Genomic DNA, 20,081 nt, shown 5'->3' on the forward strand with positions numbered 1-20,081 from the left:
AAGAAACATGTTATTTTTCTGATTTAATACTCAGCCATTGGCTGGATATGTAACTTGGGCTAGCTGCTGTGTAAAGCTCCCTCTGGATAACCATAGGTTTGGGTTTTTTTCCTTTTCCTTGCTTCTTCAAAAAGAAAAAATTGCTGAAACACCCTCACTGGAAAACCAGATGTGGCATCTTGAAGCTGAATTTTCCCTGGTAAATAAATTCCACGATGAAACTGAACTAAACAAAGCTTCTAACTAACCTTGCCCTGCTGCTGAAGAGTTTTGTAGAGTTTTCAAACATCCTTGTGATGATTCTGTTCTTTCACTGTTCTCCCAGTGCCACGTCGAAACATTACATGACTTGAAAGCCCCAAAGTCATGGAAGGGGGTATGGGAGGAGGAAAATACAAAGAAACTTGTACAGACTGCTGTTGGAGGGGAATGAGGATTTTTTTTTTTCCCCCCACAAGCCCCAGTAACCACATGAAAGCTCTTTAAAAAAATAACAAAACCGTCTTCTTTGTAGCAGATCTAGTAGTGCAGGTAGCAAAGGCTGGAATTAATTACCTGATGGAGCTTATTGCTGCAGGTGGCAGGCAGGCAGGAGCTGAGTGCTTGGGTGGCCAGTTGCACTGGTTTCCATAAAGCCAACAGGAGCCCTTGTCTCCCACAGCCCCCGGAGGAGACGCGGGGCAGGGTTCTGGTAGACATTGCTCTCCCAAAGGAGCCTGGTCTGGCTTTCTGGAGCCACCTGGATCCAAATGAGTGCAGACATGTGTGCCTGCCTGCAGACCAGAGCTGCTGGAGGAGGAGGAATCACTCATGTGACACAAACAGGAGCCTTCCAGCAGCCGGCACCGTGGGCGCTCCAATTAACGGTGCCGCGGCGATCCCGGCTGCTCATGGGTTCATTACAAAAGACACACAGACATCTGCAGGGGTCCTAAAATAATGATTCCTTTTATCTGGTGATCGGCAGAGGTGGGGTGACAAGGATCTGCTGCTTAGCATAATCTGAGACTTTTTTCTTCTCTTTTTTTGGATACCAGCAGAGGATGTAAGGCGGGCAGCCGGAGCGGTGGCTCGGAGAGGACAGCGGGGCTCCAGCAGGTCTTTGCCTCTCTCAGCCCACTGGAGCCAGCCCTTCCCAAAGTGCTCAGCCCTGGGACTGAGGATGAAGCCACTCCTGGTTTCCATTGCTCCAATGAGCTGCTGGTGCTTTCTGAGGACACATTTTCCCTGCAACCCGGGCATGTCCTTGGCTCGGCGCACTGAGTGCCAGCTCACAGACCCCAGGCTGCCTCCTCCTGCTTCGGTGCCTCTGCTCAGATCTGCTACCATCCCTGCCAAGGCCTTGCTCAGAACAGGCAATAAAGGCAGAAGTCCCTTTGAAATTTCCTCTCTGCCCAAGGCTGCACAGCTCTTCCATCGCTGGTTCCTTTCCTAAAGGCAAAGTGACTTCTCCTCCCTTTCAGCCTCTTCATCCTCCCTGCCTTGGGAAACATCCTGGAACTCTCAAAGGAGGTAACTGCACCCGTCCAAATCATTTGCTGGGACAGCCATGGGGAAAAGACTTGTGCCAGTTCAGGCTTCTCATGAGTCTTCTGAGATCCCTGAGGTTTTAGGATAAATTCTTTTTCTTATGCCAGGCCTGGCAATAGAAAATAAGAAGAAGTTATTAGCTATTTCCTAATTATACTCTGATCTTTTTGAGTATATTATTCAGTTATGGATCTCAAATCCATTTGCAAAGTTTGGTGAACTAAGTCCCAGCATAAAGAAGTGCCACCTTATTTTTCAGGTCAGAAAAGTAAAGTGTTTTCCCAAAATATATAAGGAGCTGAGCAGGGATTAGACCCCAGACCCCCAGCTCACAATCCCCTGCTTTAACTGCCAGCTCAGCCTTTCCTCATTTGGGTATGGGAAAAGCAATTGGGAATAAGGAGCTATTACTGGGGCAGGCAGCCTGTGGGGGATAGAGTTACAGTTTTTGCAATAATGCATTATTTAGGACTAGGTTGCCATTTGAGATGGACTCAGGCTGCAGATTCAGAGGCACTGCTGGGATTGAATACTGAAAACCCCAGTGTAGGGAAGCATTTGAGCAGAGAAGCATTTGAGTTTGAGGTTTGGGATCTATTACTGTGGATTCCCAGAGATGTCTGTTCCAGAGGTCTACAGCACATCTTCTGCAGCACTTACCTCTTGCCCTCAATTTTTATTTTACCATTCAGGAGGAGAGACAGGAGGATTTTCTCTGCCATAGCATACCTCCCTCTTATTGACCAGCTCAAGCAAAATTATTTGCAGATCTAATAGAAAGGGCAAAACTTTCTCATTATTTTTTTTTCCTGGTTCCTATTACATTGCTGTGTATTTGGAAAGTGTGTCAAAATAGAAGAAAAAGGGATGCTGATGTGTTTTATTTGGTCTTTCATTTGAGCCTTGCTAGCTGTTTTCAAACTGAACTTAAACAGAAGGCCACAAGAGTTTAAACCTGATTAAAAGGATGCAGGAGAACATGAAATGCTGCTCTCCAGAAGCTCTCAGGCTCCCTGTTAATCTGTGCTGATGCCTTTTGAGCATCGGGGTTAAGAGATAATAAAGAACATGGGGCAAACAGGATCAAGACAAAAAAAAAAAGTGAATTAGTGAATTAATGAAGAAAGATCTTGAGAAAAATGTCTTTGATACCTAAAAATAACTAATAGTGTGTGTTAGTTTAAAAGCATATTTTCAATGCAGGGATAAGAGCACACAGCAGGGAGGAAAATACAAGAGAGAGGCTGGAGTAGAGAGTGTAGAGGGTGAATTTAACTGACAATAGATCACTCGACCCTGTGGTATCGCATTTAGAGGGTTAAAAGGCTAAACATCTTCGTGTTTAATGGAAGATGCTCCTAGAATTCTCAAAAGCAAAAGATGGAGAGAAAAATCTGCAGCCTGGGAACTTGAAAGAGCTGCACTTTTGAGCCCAGAGCTTGGAAAGCTGCAAATCTATTCAGTGGGGAGCCCCAACAGATCTGTTCCTTCTCTTGAGCCCCTCAGGGGGATTTGGGATGCTGAGGCTGATCCCAGGTGTGCTGCTCACCCTGCCCCGTGCCCAGGTCACTCCTGGATTAATTCACCTGCAGTTCAGGTTTAAATTAGGAGTTTTCAGGGCCTTTCTACCTTTATTCAAGGACAAACACTCTTGACCAATGGATGAGGAGGGACATCAATCAAGAAAGGTTTGCTATGCTGACAGCATGTCAGGCCACCAGTGAGTTTACACTGAAATATTTTGCGTTTATAGTGAAATACTTTGGGTTTGTAGTGAAATACTTTATACCACTTTGTCAAAAATTGCTCTTGGGTATTAATCAGGCTGGTATTTGCAGGCTCAGGACCAAAATGAATGATTATAGTTCAGAAAACAACAGTAATGTGCTGATGGTTGTCTTTGCTAGAATTTTACCACTCAGTATTTGAATCAAAAAGTCACCTTTTTTTTTTTATTTTGTAGGGGAAGCATGCTCTGTAGGTAACCTGCCCTCCCTAAAAACCAATAAATTATGTTCTTGGAGAACAAAGATCTAAGGATGCTCTATGGAAAGGAATAACATGAACAAGGCTGTACCATACATTAAAACCAGCAAAACTGCTTAAGGCAATCCAAATGAATTTTTTTATTAGTATTGCGTTGTGATGCTAAACAGAAAATGACAACTGTGAATAAGATAAAGGTCTTCATTGTGCATGAAAAATTCAAATTGTTACTTTAAGGAGCGATTTATTTTTTTTTTAAACATCATAAAACATTTATGATAACATTTTACAAAATTAGGAAGGGAGAATTGGCTTGAAATCTTCTAAATCCATTAAATTTTCATGTTGTTGTTCAAAGCAATGGTTAAAAAAAGCAAGAAAAGAAAAAGGTCTAGAAGGCATGAATATAGATATTTGAATATATATTTGACAGCTTTATCTGAGAATCAGAAGTATGGAACTTGAACTAATTTAGGGCTGAACAAAACTTTTATCTGTGGGTTGGCTGAGAATTTCTGGGTGATTAATGACTGCGGCAGAGCATGAACTTTCCAGGCTGCAGAGGGAAGAAGAGGGTCATTCCCAGAAGATACTGGATGCACTTGAGCCAGAGACAAGGCAGTGAAACCACTTTGCTGAAAGTTCAGGGAAAATCTTTGTGTCTCATGAAAAACAGTGAATTTCTCAGGTCTAAGTGTCTTTAGGCACCTTTGCAATAAGTTTTGCCTCTCTCTAAGCAGCTGGAGTAAGAATTATGCTCCAGGGAAAGGAGAGGGAGGTGGTGACCTTGCCAAAGCCAGCAGGTCTCTGCAGCCTCATGGAGAGGCACAGAAACCAGGACCTGAAAACCATTTTCTTGTCGCCCTGATTTTTAAGATTTTCTAAAGCCTTCTGAGTTTACATTCTGTTAGAGAACTTTCTCACATAACTTTCTGTAAACAACTTATTGTTTTGCATTCTTTCATAGAGGCAGAGAAACGATGTACTAGTAGCTTGTCCAATGTCATTGGAGAGGTGGCACCTTCACACTCCAATCTATTGTCACCTTTGGAAAAGTATAAATGCTGGAGTCAGAAAATAAATGTTCACTTTTTCACCTTGCAATAACAGCAGCTTGTGTCGTGCTTTCACGTGTCCTATAGCAACATTTTCTGGCAGCTGTTGTTATGGGCTTTGGGTGGGTGAGCACATCTCTCCCAGGGCAGGATCAGGGATTAAGCCCCCAAAACACAGCAGGATGGGGGACTGCCCCAGCTGAGACATGCTGGAGATGGTTTTAGGTGAAATTATAATGGTTTTATATGAAAAATTGAAATAATGGGCTATGGGAGTGCAGGGAGTGGAGTAAGGAGGAGCTGGCGTGGTGGGAAAACCGTGTGTGTGTCGAGCACAGTGGGAATCACATCTCCCACCGTGCCAGGGGAACAGGGCCCTGACACCCCCACATGCCCAGGGACCCTGGCACACCGTCCCTGTCCCCTCCCTGGCAGCTGGCACAGCCTCCCCACGCGCTCCCGCGCCGCCCGCCCGACAAGAGCGGCAATTTGTTCCCTTTCAAAGCGAAATTAATTGTGGCACAGGAGTCAATGCCAGGACTTCAAACGAGCCAGTGGCTCCGACTGGAGGAGCTGGCACTTGGAAAACAAACACGAGCAGCAGCAACATCCTTGTGTGTCATGCTGCACTCGCAGAGAGACTTTTGAAATCCCGGCTCCGCGCTCTCTGGTCGGCGGAGCCGCGGGAAAGCCGCTCGCTGCATTTTGCCGGTTAGTAATTACATTTTTCATATTTTATTTATTTCCTCAAAAGGAACAAGTAATTATTACACAATGCTTTCCCCCCGCACCAATTTGGAAGATTTATCAATTATAATCTAGGAGAACGGCCCCATGTTAGACTTCAAATGTGTCTCATTAAAGATATTTTTTAGGGAGAGTGGTGGAAAAACAAAGAACTGCTGTGCTGTTGTCTTTTACTTCGCTTTAATGTCGGGTTCAGAAGTAATGATGTTGGGAACAATCATTCTTCAAGCCTGTGTTTCCTTGTGTTTACTCATTAAACATGAGAACCAGGTGCTCTCACGGGGAAATGCTCATTCTAACATTGGCTTTAGAAATCAAAAGTCTCTTCACTTTCACTAACAAGCACAGCTTCGCAGGGAAGGGACTGGGAAAAAAGCAGCCAGGACCTGCTTTAAAAATGGAATATTACTGCCCAGCCCATAGAAGCCGTCCTGATTTTGGAGAGCTCTTGGTGGGAGGCATATGATTGCAGGGTGTTCACAGTGCCTGGTGTTTGGTATTGGTGTTCAGAGCTTCCCAGGGAGAGAGGGGCTCCTTTAGGAGCACTGGAGGTCAGCTCCTGCTCTCATTCTCCTCCAGAGGAACCTGTCCATGCCCACTGATCAGCCAGGGCAACCAGCTCCCCTGATTTTGCAGTGGATATCCCTATGGAAGGCAGTTCAAGCTCTGTGACATCTCCTGAGCTGTTCAGTGGCTTCAGTGTAGACATTTCATGCCATGCCATTCTGGACTCCTCAGGTCACTCAGGAGATCTGCCCAGGCTGATGGGACGTGCACGTAAGGGCTCCACCTGCTCATCCCTGTGCAAGCACAGCTCCACCCCAGCTGGGACGTGCTGGCAGGATGTGATGGGGTCACATCAGGGCTTGAAAAACTTGAAAATCTCTTGTTTCTGGGGGAAAGTCACTCAGTTTTCTTGAAGTTTTCATAGGCAGCATTCAGGAGTCCAGAGCACAGGTCCAAGCTGAGAAGCTGATCTGGCTCTGAAAGTTTCTCTGTTATCTGTGCCCACAGTACTCACAGTCTGGTGCCTGTATTGGCCATGAATCTTTTTTGATCCCTTCAGCAATGAAGGAATGAGAAAATTCAGGAATGAAATCGCAAGTTGATTTTGTCCCACTGGTTTTCATGTGGGACATACCTGGGAATGTCTCATAAGGAACCAGAGGTTGTCTGTGGTGTGGATAAGAGTGGGAGGGAGAGAAATGCCCTCCCTTTGGTTGGATGCACAGAAGGTGGCATGAGTGCATCTGGACAGGAGGCAAAAGGAGCAGTTGTGCAAGGACACTTCTCTGTAGAAAAACCTCTGGGTATTTTCCTTGAATCCTGAAAACTTTCCTATTACCAGAGACTGAAATTTAAAAAAAAGAAATTAAATTATTTTGCCGTGGAGTGGAAAACTTCAATTTCTGCAGGAAGTGCTTTTTTTGCAGGATTTCAACCCATCCTAATTTTAGTCCCAGTTTAGTGGAGTTTGGGGCTGGACCTTTATTTGCACTGATTTACAGCACTGTCCCCCCCACCCCGGGCTGAGAGTGGCAGAGGCAGCACCAGCCAGTACATTCATCCATTCAGGTGTCAACCTCCATTAATAATTATTCAAATTGTCCAGCTGCCCTAAATGGGCTTTGCTGGAGGGCTGCTCACATTCCTGGCCACTGCACAGCTCTGCTTGCCAAGCCCCCGAGCCTCTGAGCCATCCCATTGATGGAGAACCTGAATCTGTGTTAAAAGCTGTGATTCTGCTTTCCTGCTTCCAGCCCACCTTCACAGAGCCGGCCGCTTAAACTTTTTACTTGTCCTGCAGGAAAGCCTGTTAGTGGGAAGATATCAAGGGGAATCTGTGTAGATCTGATTGGCAAGCTGTGTTCTTAGTTCTTGGTGCTTTTTTGAGTCGTCGTCTTTTCCCCAGCAGTGCCTTTTAATTCTGGTTTTATAGCTGACCTTGTTACTGTTGTTAGTACGGTTTTTCCCTTTCCCTTTTTTTCAGCGTAGCACTTCTGTAAATGTTTTTGTTCTTTGTTCTAGTTCACTGTCCCTTTGAGGTTCCCTCTGATGTCTAGTCAGTGGCGTGTTTTTGATAAATTCTTCCCTAGCTGGTGCATCTTCTCTCCAGGTATCAAAAATCAGGGCAATGGTTATTGAAGGGACGCTCATTAGAGCGAGCCACGATTTCAGTGCTGCTGCCTCTGCTAAGGAGTGGGTGCCTCCGAGTCAACAAATGGGCCAGCATTTAAACAAAGAAGCAGGAGAGCTGCCCTCGCAGACCCTCCGGGCAGCACCTCAGCCGAGCGCGGGGCTTTGAGCGGGGGCTTTGATTGCCACGCGTGCGATGGGAGAGCAGCAGCCCTGCAAAGCCCCTGCCAGCCACATCCCACACCCACCCAAACACTGCTGCCTCCCAGGGCTCCCACGCGGCCAAGCTCTGCTTGCATGGCCAAGGGGAAGGATTGAAAGATGGGAAATGGCAAAAGGAGCTCTGGTTTGTACCTCTGTGCTTACAAGTGCTGTGCATGAAAAGGGTGCTGGGATGGGCATTAGGCTGGAAAGTTCCTTAAGTCCTGCTGGCACAGCAGCCACGTTCTGGCCTTGGTTTCTCTGTGGGAAGCTGAGCTGGCTCTGACCCCCTCCAAGGGTATATTGACCTGAACCAAGTCTGTGGCTTCAACCTCAGCCCAACCAAACAATCTGTCCTGCACCAGAACCCAAATCACATACAGTTCAAAGCTGTTTCTCTATGTCTTAAGGGTTCAGTGCAAAGCTCTGCCTCCCTGGGAACCCTTTTTTTTTCTCAGCCTGTCCCCAGGCACCAAGAGATCACCCACTACACAAAGTATTTTTGAGCATGATGTAAGAATTGCTGCATCTTCTTGAAGTCCTCTGTGGACAGTGAGCAGAGCAGGGAGGACCAGCAGCTCCAGGTTCTTTGTGCCAGCCCAGTGGGGAGCTGGGGAATATGGGCATCCTCATAAAAGGGAAACCAGCAGTCCCACCTCTGTACTTTCCCAGCACAGACGTTTTGTCTTGGATTATTCGGGCACCTTTCTTGTGTTCTGCATGGTAAATAGGCTTTCCTTGAGTCTCTCATGTTGGAGGTTTAACGATGCAAAGGGCTTTGTTCTGGTTACATAGCAGAGAACAGCTCCAAGGTTTGTTTACACCAAAGGGCAAGGGCATAATAATCCTCTCTGTGCATCATGCAAGGGCTTGCAGCAGGAAAAGTAACATCTAATGACCTTCATTTCTTAAATGCCTTCCAAACTCCTCCTCAGACACTAGAGGGTGAAGCTCTGCAATTCCACTGAAAAGTAAGTGACAGAGGGAAAATGAACCACGGAAAGGTCAAAGCTGGTGTCTGAGCTAGGAGACTTGGCTGCTTTGATTATGTCAGCGCTGCCCTATATTCTAAGAACCTTTAGGAAATTAAAGAATCTCTGAGTTGGATAAAGTTGTAAAGTTGAAGTTAAAAACAAGTTTGAGTGGCCTTTGGCAATGCCTTTTGTGCTTCTGAGATACTGCAAGATGCTGCTCCCTGACCAAGCAGGCCCCACTGTCTGTGCTGAGGATCCAGCAGAAATTCTGCCGGTGTCCAATGTGACACAGATTCCCAGGAATCAGCAAAGCCACTCAAATAAGACAGCCTTGAAATAAACTCAACTTAAAGTTCTCTTCATGGCTTTAGTTCAGAAATCAAGCCAGATGCCAAGTGCAAATGCTGGAAGTACATCCCTTAATAACATTAGCTTCAGCTTGTTGTAACTTGATGGGCATACTCCAAGTGCACGACTGCTTTGTTCTAACTCTAATTCACTTCTACACCTGCCCAGACTGCTGGTGACTTTCCCATTTGTATGCACATGTACAAGTCCTGGTGTTGAGTTGTGTCAGCAAACACTGCTCCTTGTTGCTTTAAAAAGGTTGCAAAATGCTTGTTTGGTGCCAGCGAGCTTCACACAGCCAAAAGTGAAATGCAAATAGGAGGTTTGGCCCAGTGCTGGTGAGACTCTTCAAAGCTGGGCTCCCCTTCCTGTGATGTGAAGACTTTGAGATGGAATCCCCCCAAGCAAGAACAGCTCTCAGAAGGGGTGCCAGCACCTGGTAAAATCAAAGCTTTGTAGATGGGCCTCCCCATTGATAGAAGCCTTTGCATAAGTATCCTCCTATCTTCTCTGATGCCTTTCCAGTGTCAGCAAACTGAGAGCTCCAAAATCAGGCGCGGGGTGGGATCCGTGTGCTGCTCCCTCTCTGGAACAGCAGGTCTTGGCTTTGCTGGAGGCAACCACCCAACCACAGAGATGGGTCCACTGACCCCCTGTCTGACTCAGGGGCTGGCAGGTGAATCCCAGCAGATCTGCTGGGGTGGTTGGAGATGTTATCACACCCCCACTTCCCTTCTCTCTGTCCTACCCCTGCCCAGCCCTCCCCAGCAGAGCTGGAAGAGCAAAGCTGTGCTGGCACCATGAGCTCTCCAGGGGAAACCCAGCAGCTTCATGGAGAGGGAGGGAGGGAGGGTTATCTCCCAGATTCCACAGGGGTGAGCCTCTGATTCCCTGTGCCACAGGAGCAGGAACATCTCGCAGAGGCAGGGCAAGGTGAGAACAGGGCAATAGCAGCAGTGAAAGGTCTTGCAGATCTCACCTGCTGAGCCCTAACAAGGAAAATTCTGGTTTTTGGATCTCCCTGAAGAAGAAGATGATGGTGTGGCAAATGAGGGAAATGCCATGATTTATCTTCATTGTGTAACTGGGGCATCTTCCAGTGGAAGTTTGATGCTTTCAACTCGACTTTCTCAAAAAGAAAATCAATCACTTTACCCTCTTCCTAGAACCGGCCTCTGCTCCTCTTCCTCAGGCTGTTCTTCACCAAAGCAATGCTTCTCCCACACAAGGCAAGGCATTAGATGGCTCACAAATTATTTTATATTATCTGATTGGGAACTCTTTTACTTCAGTGTGTAACCTGCTGAATTACAAGGAAAAATTCTTTTCTGCTCTAAATTCTCTCTTGCAGGGAAGCCTTAAAGCTCTCAGTTTTCCTCATCCCCAGAAGATTTCCACTAACAAGGCATAAGAAACAGGAAGGAGTGAGGTTTCATCTCACTTTTCATCCTTTCCTCTAATCAAACAACACTCCCTGGCACCCTGCACTACCTGTCTTGGAGCCTGTTCTGGGGTGAGGGTTGTCCTCTGGCCAGGAAGGATGGGGGTGGAAATGAAAAGAAAAACCCACAGGCTCTCCCTGGGAAGAGGAACTGGGAGTGCAGTGGTTTGGGCACACGGGCCAGGAGAAAGGTGTTGGCTGATGAAGTGCCCTTGCCAGTCCCCTGGTGTGTGGATGAAGAGCAGGAGGAGTGTGTGTCCTTCTGGTTGTGTTTCTGAGGAGCCCAACGTGCTCTGGTCTCCTGAGAGCGTGGCTGATGGGACATGGGCTGCTCCTCTGCTTGTCTTTCTCCAAGTCCTTGAAGATCCATCTTTGGGATGCCTGGGGAAGGAAGTGGGTGCTTGCACTGAAACACCCAGGGAGGGTCCTGTGGGAAAAAGTCTCTCATGAGGACCATGGCTGCTCTTCTCTCTTCACAGAGGGGAGCTCAGCTGGGTTATTGTCATAATTTCAAAATGTTTCATTTCTGAGCAAGAAATCTAGTGCTTTTGTCCACCAGACCCCAAACGGGAACACTCTGTTAAACATTAAACTGGAAATATGATAAAACTGCATATTATGGTTTTAATGAATTGTCTGTTTTAGAAGGGGGAAACAGAGGAGAATTGCTGGCGTAAGTGTGGAATAAGATTTTTCAAAGGAATTACCCCAGCCAAGGCCCAGGATAAAAGTATTTTCAATAATAGCATTAGACCAAGAAGCAGCACAGCAAGAAATGCCAACTGTAGTCTCTAAATGCTTAAGCAACTTGAAATCTAAAGATGAAAAGGCACTGTACACTATTTACTCTTCTTAATGCTGAATTGTACAGACGTACATTTATATTTTATACCTCTTTGAACTGGGAAATATGTATAATTCCCACAAGAGGATAAAGTATTTTTGCACTGAAGGATTAGAGAGGTGCTGTTTAAAAGACAGTTTCAGGTACAGCTCCGAAAGGGTCTTTGACAGTAGGTCTGGCCAGTGCTCTTGTTCTTTCATTAGGCCCAGAACTGGAGCATCACGTCTGCATTTGGTGAGTGAAGGCGCTGGAGGGGGACATCAGCAGTCCGAACAGATCTTAAGCAAATCGCTGCTGTTTGAAGGCAGAGTTCTGCTTCAAAATCAAGAGGCTGATAAATGTCTTTGTGGTGGTCTCCACCGGGGTGACCCACTGCACCTCACCCACGCGCAGCCGCGGCCCAGCTCCTCAAACGGGGATGGGAAGTGCTGGCTCTGGCGGGGCGCTCCCGTTTGAACCCAAGCCGTCGCCTCCTCAGATGCATTTCTCTGCTGGGAGGTTATTAGGAGTGACAAGCCTCTGGTAATGTAGTCTAGCATTTGTATAAAGCAAGTGCCGAGTGCTGCAGGTGACTCCTTTGTGGCCACGCTCGGAGGAGCAGCGCGAGGAAGGGTCGCTGCGGCCTTTAAACTTCCTCAGTGTACACGGAGGGGAGAAAAGACAAATAAAAGCCAGGCAGTTGAGCCTGTACCACCATTTAACAAGTTCTATGGGCTCAGCTGGAATGGCTGGAAAGGGATACTGCCCTTCTGAGTCGGTTTCATTTGACTGAACGTGTCATCACATCCGACCACGAGCCTAACAAGGCCAGAGATATTTCCTCAGGATGACGGAATCCCATTTATCTGAAGGTTTTCTCTCCTCTGATGTCACCTGCTCTCGGGCAGGTGGCTGGGGGATGCCAGGCGGGCTCAGCCCCTGCCTGCCCCTCTCCACCCACGCTCCCGTGGGCCGTGCTGGGCTGACTGTGGGGAATTCTTATTTCCTGTGGATCCAGCAGGCGCAGCGGGCTCCAGCCGTGGGGTCAGGGATGGTGGCAGGGAGCAGGGCTTTGCCTCCTCCAGCCGGGGATGGGGCAGTGGGTTCTAAGCAGCAAATATCGGTTTGAAGCCTCCATTGTGCCAGCCCACCGTGGGGAGGGGGAGAGGAGCAGATAATGAGCTGCTGCATGATCAACCGCGAGAAGAAGGTATAAAAGATATAGACCATTAGAAAAGAACAAGGCTTTAAATGCCATCTGAGATTTTAGCTGAAAAGCCCTTTATTAGGTTAAAAAAAAAAATCTACATTTAACAATATAGAGTACCCAGTCCTGTAGATTTCCACCGCAAACTCCTCTGAAGTAAACTACAAAGGATTGTGATGTTTCTTCTTTCAGACTTTTTTTTTTATATGAACTTTTTTTAAGGCACCGTATCCCAGTGAACTATCCTCCATTTCTTTTTCTTGCTGAAGCTGCAGATGTACATTATGCTAGTGCGAAAAAAAGCTAATTAAACTGCATAGACTCTGCAGGAGGCAGAGAAGGCCTGCAGTGCACGGGGGATGATTGATTTGGACTGTCACACAGCTCTGCTGGGTGTCATAACTTAGTGACAAATAAAGGATTACAGTGTCCCAGAGTAACTCTCTCCCTTTTATTGTTCACCAGACATCAAAGCACAAAAGCATATTAGCATTTTTAATAAGTAGTTAGGTCAGTCGTGGCTTACAGTTTGGAATTACTTTCTCTAAAAAAAAAAAAAAATTATGAAAGAAAACCCAAACTTATTGGTAGATTAAAAAATATAATACCCACAAGGCAGGAGCGATTCTTCCATTGCTTTCAATCAAGAGTGCATTATTTGTCTAAAACATGTGAGGAATGCCAGCCCCTAGCCCATTGTTTGAAAGGGAGATTTCTAGCTATAAAAATAATATTAAGAAGTTGAAAACATTTTATCAGAAAAGCAATTACTGAACTTCTAGCATTTGAGGCCTGTGTGTTGTTTATTTGTGCATTTTCATGGGGAGCTTATTGTTTTCTGCTTATAATTAAGAGTATAAAATTACTTTATTTTTTTAAAATCACCTTATCTCTAATGTACATGTATCCCTGGAAATAAGGTTGGGGATATCTTGCATTTTTAAGAAAGCATAGTAATAATAATAATTTGTTGGTGTTTACTTTGAATAAACAGAAGTCAGATATGAAAATAAGAACTGGGATGGAATAACAGGGCTGGTGTTTTTATCAGGATATAATTAGCTGGGCATAATTATTAACCTTTCCATTTGGAATGGGCAGAGGCTTTTTAGATGTCGCTGGTCTGTGGATGGGGACAAAATGGCACGGAATAAATCTGTGGGAATGCTGGGCTGGTCCTTGGGCACTCGCTGTGTGTTCACACTCATCCTGTGCAAACCCACGGCAGCAGCTGGAAAATGTCCCTTCCTCAACGCAGATGCCCCAAGTGACTTTGAAATGTTTATCAACATTACCCAGGGTTTGAGCTACACCTTTATACCGGAGGATTTGGCTGGAAAATCTGTTCTCTGCGGATTGATCAGAACCAGAGACCGAGGGAAAGGTGAGGCTGGGTGGCTCCAGAGCTGCTGCTCCATCCATGCCCGTGGCACACTGAGATTCCCATCCTCCCTGGGAAAAGCAAGGCTGCACTAAAGCTGCAAAGGCCACTCTCCTCTGCTCCCCTCTCTATGGCATAAAAGTCACCCAAACATTATCCAGGTGCGAGGTGCAGCCGCCAAAACCAGTTAATTTACCCCAAAGCACGCCACATTTGGCACATTTTGGATGACACATTTGACACATTTTGGGTGGCCCCGTGGCTGTTATCAGTTGCTATCCCAGCACTGTCATTAGCAGGGTGCTGCTATCTCTTGTGCTGGTCTTTGGGGGATTAACCCTTTGCTGACCATCTTCCTTTATCTCGGCACTCCTGTATTCTGTTGCTGCTACTCCACGCCTCGCTGGAGAAGGATCCAGCACCCAGAGCACCAAGGATGGTTTTGGTGGCTGGAGCTCCATTTTCTGCACCTGCTCTGCAAGACACGAGAGGTACTCAAGAGTTTCTTCTGCACTTTGTGGGGAAATGTCACTTTTCAATGGGACATTTGGCTGGGCTCATTTTGGGTGTGTCCCCTTCACTCATCACCACCAAGAGCAAACAGTGCCCCCAGACCCCAACAACGGGACAGTTTCATTTTCCTGTATGGACAGCAACCTGTCCTGGGGAAACGTACGTCCCTTATTCCCCGTTTTCTCTTAAATTTCAGATTTCCTTGCCCCTTTCTTCCCTTCCTGCAGCAATACTGACTGCATGCCTGCCCCATGAGGACCAATAGACTTCCCTCTGTCAAGAGTCAAGAGCAATGGGTGCTGGAGTGGAAAGCTGCATTAGGAAAGAATCATGTGTATTTTACATGTTATATTATATATATATTTCAGGAGCTGAAAATGGGGAAGACAGCCAAGATCTCAGTGGAGCTCCAGCAAATATTCCATGGATCATCAGTGGTGCAAGACCACATTTGGGGAGCTACTGGAATGGGCCATAACAGCCATAAAGCAGATACAGTTTTCTTATTATCCCTGTAGAGTTGTTTCTTCCTTTTTCCTCCTTTTACAACTATTACTTTAATACCTCTTAAATGAAAGCTTCATTTGCTTGGTATGAAATTACCTTTAAAAAAAATAATCAAAAAACTTCATTTTTCTTTACAAGAAAAAAGCTGGCACTTGGATACCTGTGTGACAAACACCTTATAAATACCTGTGAGAAATAAAAAATGATGATAAGAAATAATTAATTCTCAGAGTAAAGAAATATTTTCTCACTTAAAATTAAATAATATTATTAAATATCATCTTGTGCCTACACAAAAGTCTCTTAAGATAGAGTGGAGATGTCCCAGGACAGAACAGTATTTGCCCATCTGTAAGTGACAAAACACTGAAACACAGTGCAGAAATTTTTGATGGTGGAATTTCCACCTAATTTTAATTTCCTTTCCTTGCTTCAAATAAATCCTTCCATTTAAATTTAATGTAGTGCTTTCTAGTAAATCCAAGCCCACCATTCTTCAGGGCATTTAAATCCATATCCAGAGCTGAGCTTTGTGGTGTGGCTCCACCACCTGTATCCGTGTGAGCTGGTCCCAATGAGTCTTGAATATTGTGCATTCTTGGGGCTACGAGGACATGATGGAAGACTCTGTCCTCATGTTACAGACAAGCTGTAAATCTCAACAGGACACAGGACACTCTTAATCTTGGCAGAAGTCACAAGTCCCCTCTGTACTCACACTACAAAGGCAACTTGCACGAGGATTGTTGCAAACCCTGTTCCTCAGGATCTTATTTTTTTGTGCTGATTTCCTCCTTTCCCCAGAAAAGAGACAACAGTGTGAACTGATTTATTTTCTGTCAGGCATATCATCATCATTTATGCGTACCTGCATTTTCCAGTGATTTCTCTGGACCTTTCTGGGATGTGGGAGTCTCTTCCTGCTTGTGAATCCTGTACACTCACTCATTCTTGTAATTTGGGAGGCTCCTGCATATTTGAAAGCGATGGCTTCATTTGTTTTTCCAAGTTCTTACTGAATCACTTGTTGGTGTACAAGTGACATTCCAAGCAGCAGATTAATGAAAGTGCCTTTCTTCTTTGTACAGTTGTATTACGTCAGACATTTCTCCACACGCACACCAGTTCCAGTTATCTGATTGATACACTTAGACATCACGCATGAAATATGCTTTTATTCACGTATTTGTGTCTATAAACTGAAAAGGAGCCTTTATTCTGGAGGAAGAGTCCTGCAGCTCGGCGCTGAACTGCACGGCTCCATCAACAGTTGAGCTGGACTCTGGCCAAAACCCAGCCTTATCTCTTCCAGCAACATCAGTGCAAGGAGCCACAAGAGGTGAGTTTGGAAACATCCTTTTGGAGAAAAAAAAAAAAAAAAAAACAAAGCAAAACAAAAACCCCAGATAAAGTCATGATGTCACTTCAAATCTACGGCTGGGAGATCCTGGCTGGTGTTCTGGCTCTGGGGTCCTCGTGGTGCAAAGGGGAAGCAAAGAGCAGAGTTTGTCTGACCCTAAAAATCATTATCTGAAGGCATGGCCCTGAGGGCTCCGTGTTCCATGTGCTGCACGGTGTGGAAAGGCTGGGGGGAGCTGGGAAGGCAGCCAGTGGAAAAAAGCTCCTGTGGGGCCTCCCATCTCAGAGGTGATGCATAACCACATCCCAGGCCAGCTGGGGTTGCTGTCCTCTGCTCCAGGAATTGCTGGCTGTGGGGATGAAGATGAGGATGAGGGTTGGCTGGGGATATTTGTCCCACAGGAGCCTCAGCCAGTGAGGCCACCATTGGCTTGGGCCCAAAGCCCTCCTGGCCCACAAGGCAAGACCTGACAGGCAGAAGAGAAACTGTGGAGAGCACAAATACCAGTGCTCAGGTTTCTGACAGGAAAATCATGCCCAGGGGAGCTGTGCCCCATCCCTGGAAGTGTCCAAGGCCAGGCTGGATGGGGCTTGCAGCAGCCTGGGATAGAAGAAGGTGTCCCAAGGCAGGGAGGTGGAACTGGATGAGCTTTAAGGTCTCTTCTCTGTTCCCCTGCAGATCTGTGTGAGGTTGTGTAAACTGGGCTGTGGGAAGAGCCAGCAGCTCATTGAAAATAAGCTCATCTGCGAATAAATTGTCCCACAGCACCCCAGGAGAGGCTCGGGGGCTGCCATTGCTGACAGAAGAGCCACAGGGCCCAGGATGTCACTTTGTGGTCACATTTATGGCTTGGTGTCCCTGGGCTGCCCATGTCCTCCCTGCTGAAACCAGCTGGGACACGAGCCTTCCACCTGGATGCACCGGTCTGAGGGCAAAATGTGGCTCAGTGTGTGTTTGCCCCATTGCTTTATCCCGGATGTGGATATCCCAGTGAGGTTGGACAAGGAGCTGAGGTGGGTTTTCTTTCCACACTGCAGGAGGCAGGTGGAGCTTGGACCAGACAAAACACTGAGAAGCAGCTTTTAGTTCTGTAAGAGCCAGCAATGTTCAAATCATGATTTGTCCCACCAGCATCTGGAGGAGTTTGTGCTGGGCTGGGCCTGGCATCTGTAGTTTTCAACCCCATCCCAGGACTTTGACTTCCTCTTTGAAAAACACCCAAGACCTGCTCAGAGAGCCCATTTGCTGAAGGATTTCCATAATCCATGAACCATTAACAACCTCACAAAAAGCAGGACCTTAACAGGCAGGCCTGGCACAGAAGCCAAAGCCCAGAAGGGTTTAATTTCTCTCCTGTCCTTCCCCAAAGTGGGCCACAGTTAATGCCAAAAGGGGTTTATGCTATTACTGCGAGAGCTCTTGGATCAAGCATTTCACTCACAAGCTTCCTATTTACTTCACTTCTTTAACACTCTGCTGATTTAAGCACATACAGCTCTGGAAGGAAGCAGCAGCATTTGAAAAATAAAATTTAAAAAAGACACTTTTATAGAAGTATTTGTGCATCTTGTGCAAATGCAAAGCTTCACAATGGCCAAGAGGAGAAGCAAAGCTCAAAGTAATTTAGTAATTTGTAAGCAGATATATATAAGATATATATTATATATATATGAAATATATATAATATATAAAAATATATATAATATATTACATATAATATCTATAATATATTAAAAATATATATATTACTGTATGTGAAGGGGGTAACCTGGACTTAGGGGTCTTTTGAGGAGCACAGAACAGTTTTCATGCTTGTGCAACATGAGAGCACTTCCCCTCCCCTTTTCTTTTTTTTTAACTGGGAGACAAATGAGCTAAAATGACAGAGACAATGGAAAAAACAAGCAGACTTGGAACTGGACTAAATGTACTCACAGGATAGAATGTTAATTTTACCCAGATTTTATTTCACTTGGGGAAAAACAAGTAGCATTTAGTCTCTCATAGCTGTCTGCATAATGTATAAATATGGCACTTGCCAGTGTCACCGCAGCAGTGGCAGGAATGGCCAGGTTGGATTTTTCTGCACTAATTCCTTCCACTGCAGAGATTTCCTGTCAGCACGTGGCCTCTCCAAGCACATCTGCTGCATAGCATCAGGAGTGAAGCTGGGAACCTTCACTCCAAGTTCCCTTGCTCTGGTTGGCTTGAATCAAACCTGAATCAAAATAAGAGTGTTTTTTAATTTAATTAAGAATATTGAATCAATTGATAAGACACTTAAGTGATTACACAAAGTTAACTGAAGAGTTTGATGCTGCAGCTCTTGCTTTAGCTAACTCCTGATTTGATGAGGATTTCCAGCCATCCAAAAGACTCAGGTAATTAGAATTTGATTGGGTCATAGGCTATTTTTAACCAACCACCCCTCACAGAGTGTGTTGCCTACTCCAGTAGAAATGGAATATTTCAAATATACTTTTGAGAAAAACATGGACATTCTCCCTCCAAAAAAAAAAAAAAAAGCAAGTTAAGGAAAAGTTATAGTGGGAATATAATTGGCAATATGATTTTTTAAAATTTACTTAATTGAATAAAAATCAGTAAATGCTTGTGCCAGTGCTGAGTTCAAAGCAAGGCCTGTCTCTGGTGCAAGTGTCAGGGGTATTGTGGATGGGGGAAATACTTGAGGAAGTGGTGGGCTATGGAAAAAGGGGCTGTGGAAAATGGGATTGTGGGCAGTGCTGGTGGCCAGCTAATAGGGCTGGTGTCCCTTTGGAGTATGACCCAGTACAGCTTCCTGTGGTGGCTGTTCTGCAGTGTGAAGATGTCCAGGGACACCCAGGGACACCTAGGGACACCCACTGTTCTGCTCCTGCCCAAGTCCTCCTCTGGGCAGAGCAGAGCTGAGCCTGGGGCTAAGAACCAGGGACAAAAATCCAGGGACTCCGAGGTTTTTGGGGAATCTGGAAGGGGATATTGTATCACACATGATCAACCATGTCTGGGGGACAGCAGAGAGGGGATAAGGAAGGGGGAAATCACCTTGTCTGTAAGATCTTGCTGTCCTTTTCCTCTGTGGCATCCTCTGGTTCGATCTAAAGAAGCATTTGCAGTGAAGGAAGTGCAATTTCTATCTGCCTTGCACACAGAAAGGCCTCATCACGACACCAGGGGATGTCCAAAGGGGGCCTGACCTCCCCTCATAGCACAAACATTAAAATATTCTGCTGCAGGATCACAGCGACATCTGAAACTTCCCTTCATTTTCTTCCCCCTCCTTTTTTCTCATCTCTTTGGGTCCTTTGGCCCATATGTTGCTAATTTTCTGTCTTTTCAAAGCACTCTGTTTCATTTAAAGTCAGAATACATTCTATTCATCACCATGAATTCTAGAGAAAAAAGAGATCTCGAAGGTCAGTGTTCCTCTTAATGTATAAAATAAATGAGCAAAGCACTGTTTTTTTTCCTTTAGCTTATTACTTTTCTTAATCTACTTTTTAGGTCTACTGTGGGAGATCACAGGAGGGACTTAAGCAGTTGCTCTTAGAAAGGATTCTTATATATTCTTGCAAGAAAGGAGTCCTTCAAAACTGCAAGTCTTTGTAGTTGGATCTGCTGAGCCAGACTTCAACCAAGCTAGTTACTGGTCAGTGAGCTGGGGTGCCACTGCAGTGACATCCACAAGTGCCCAAAGGACTTCACTCCCCAGGAGCTCACTTTCACTTGCTGTCCATCACATTTTCCCAGGAAAAGAAAATTCCTTCTTCTTTGCTAAGCTATTGCACCTACACCCTGAAATCTGTGCAAAGGAGAATAATGAGGGAAAACTGTGGCATTCCGATTTTTGCAGCAATAGTTCAGCAGATCTA

General features: G+C 45.6%; 1 long non-coding RNA gene across 1 annotated transcript; it reads left to right on the forward strand.

Annotated features, from left to right (window-relative positions):
* The first annotated feature begins 1,114 nt into the window (after nucleotides 1-1,114).
* On the forward strand, nucleotides 1,115-19,040 carry LOC146765815 (uncharacterized). The gene is made up of 4 exons (XR_014949295.1): nucleotides 1,115-5,282; nucleotides 13,748-13,832; nucleotides 14,242-14,320; nucleotides 14,711-19,040. It is a non-coding gene; the product is annotated as an uncharacterized LOC146765815 (long non-coding RNA).
* The last annotated feature ends 1,041 nt before the right edge of the window (nucleotides 19,041-20,081 follow it).

The sequence above is a fragment of the Lonchura striata genome, chromosome 18 (assembly GCF_050655825.1).
Source record: "Lonchura striata isolate lonStrDom1 chromosome 18, ASM5065582v1, whole genome shotgun sequence".
NCBI classification, from domain to species: Eukaryota; Metazoa; Chordata; class Aves; order Passeriformes; family Estrildidae; genus Lonchura; species Lonchura striata.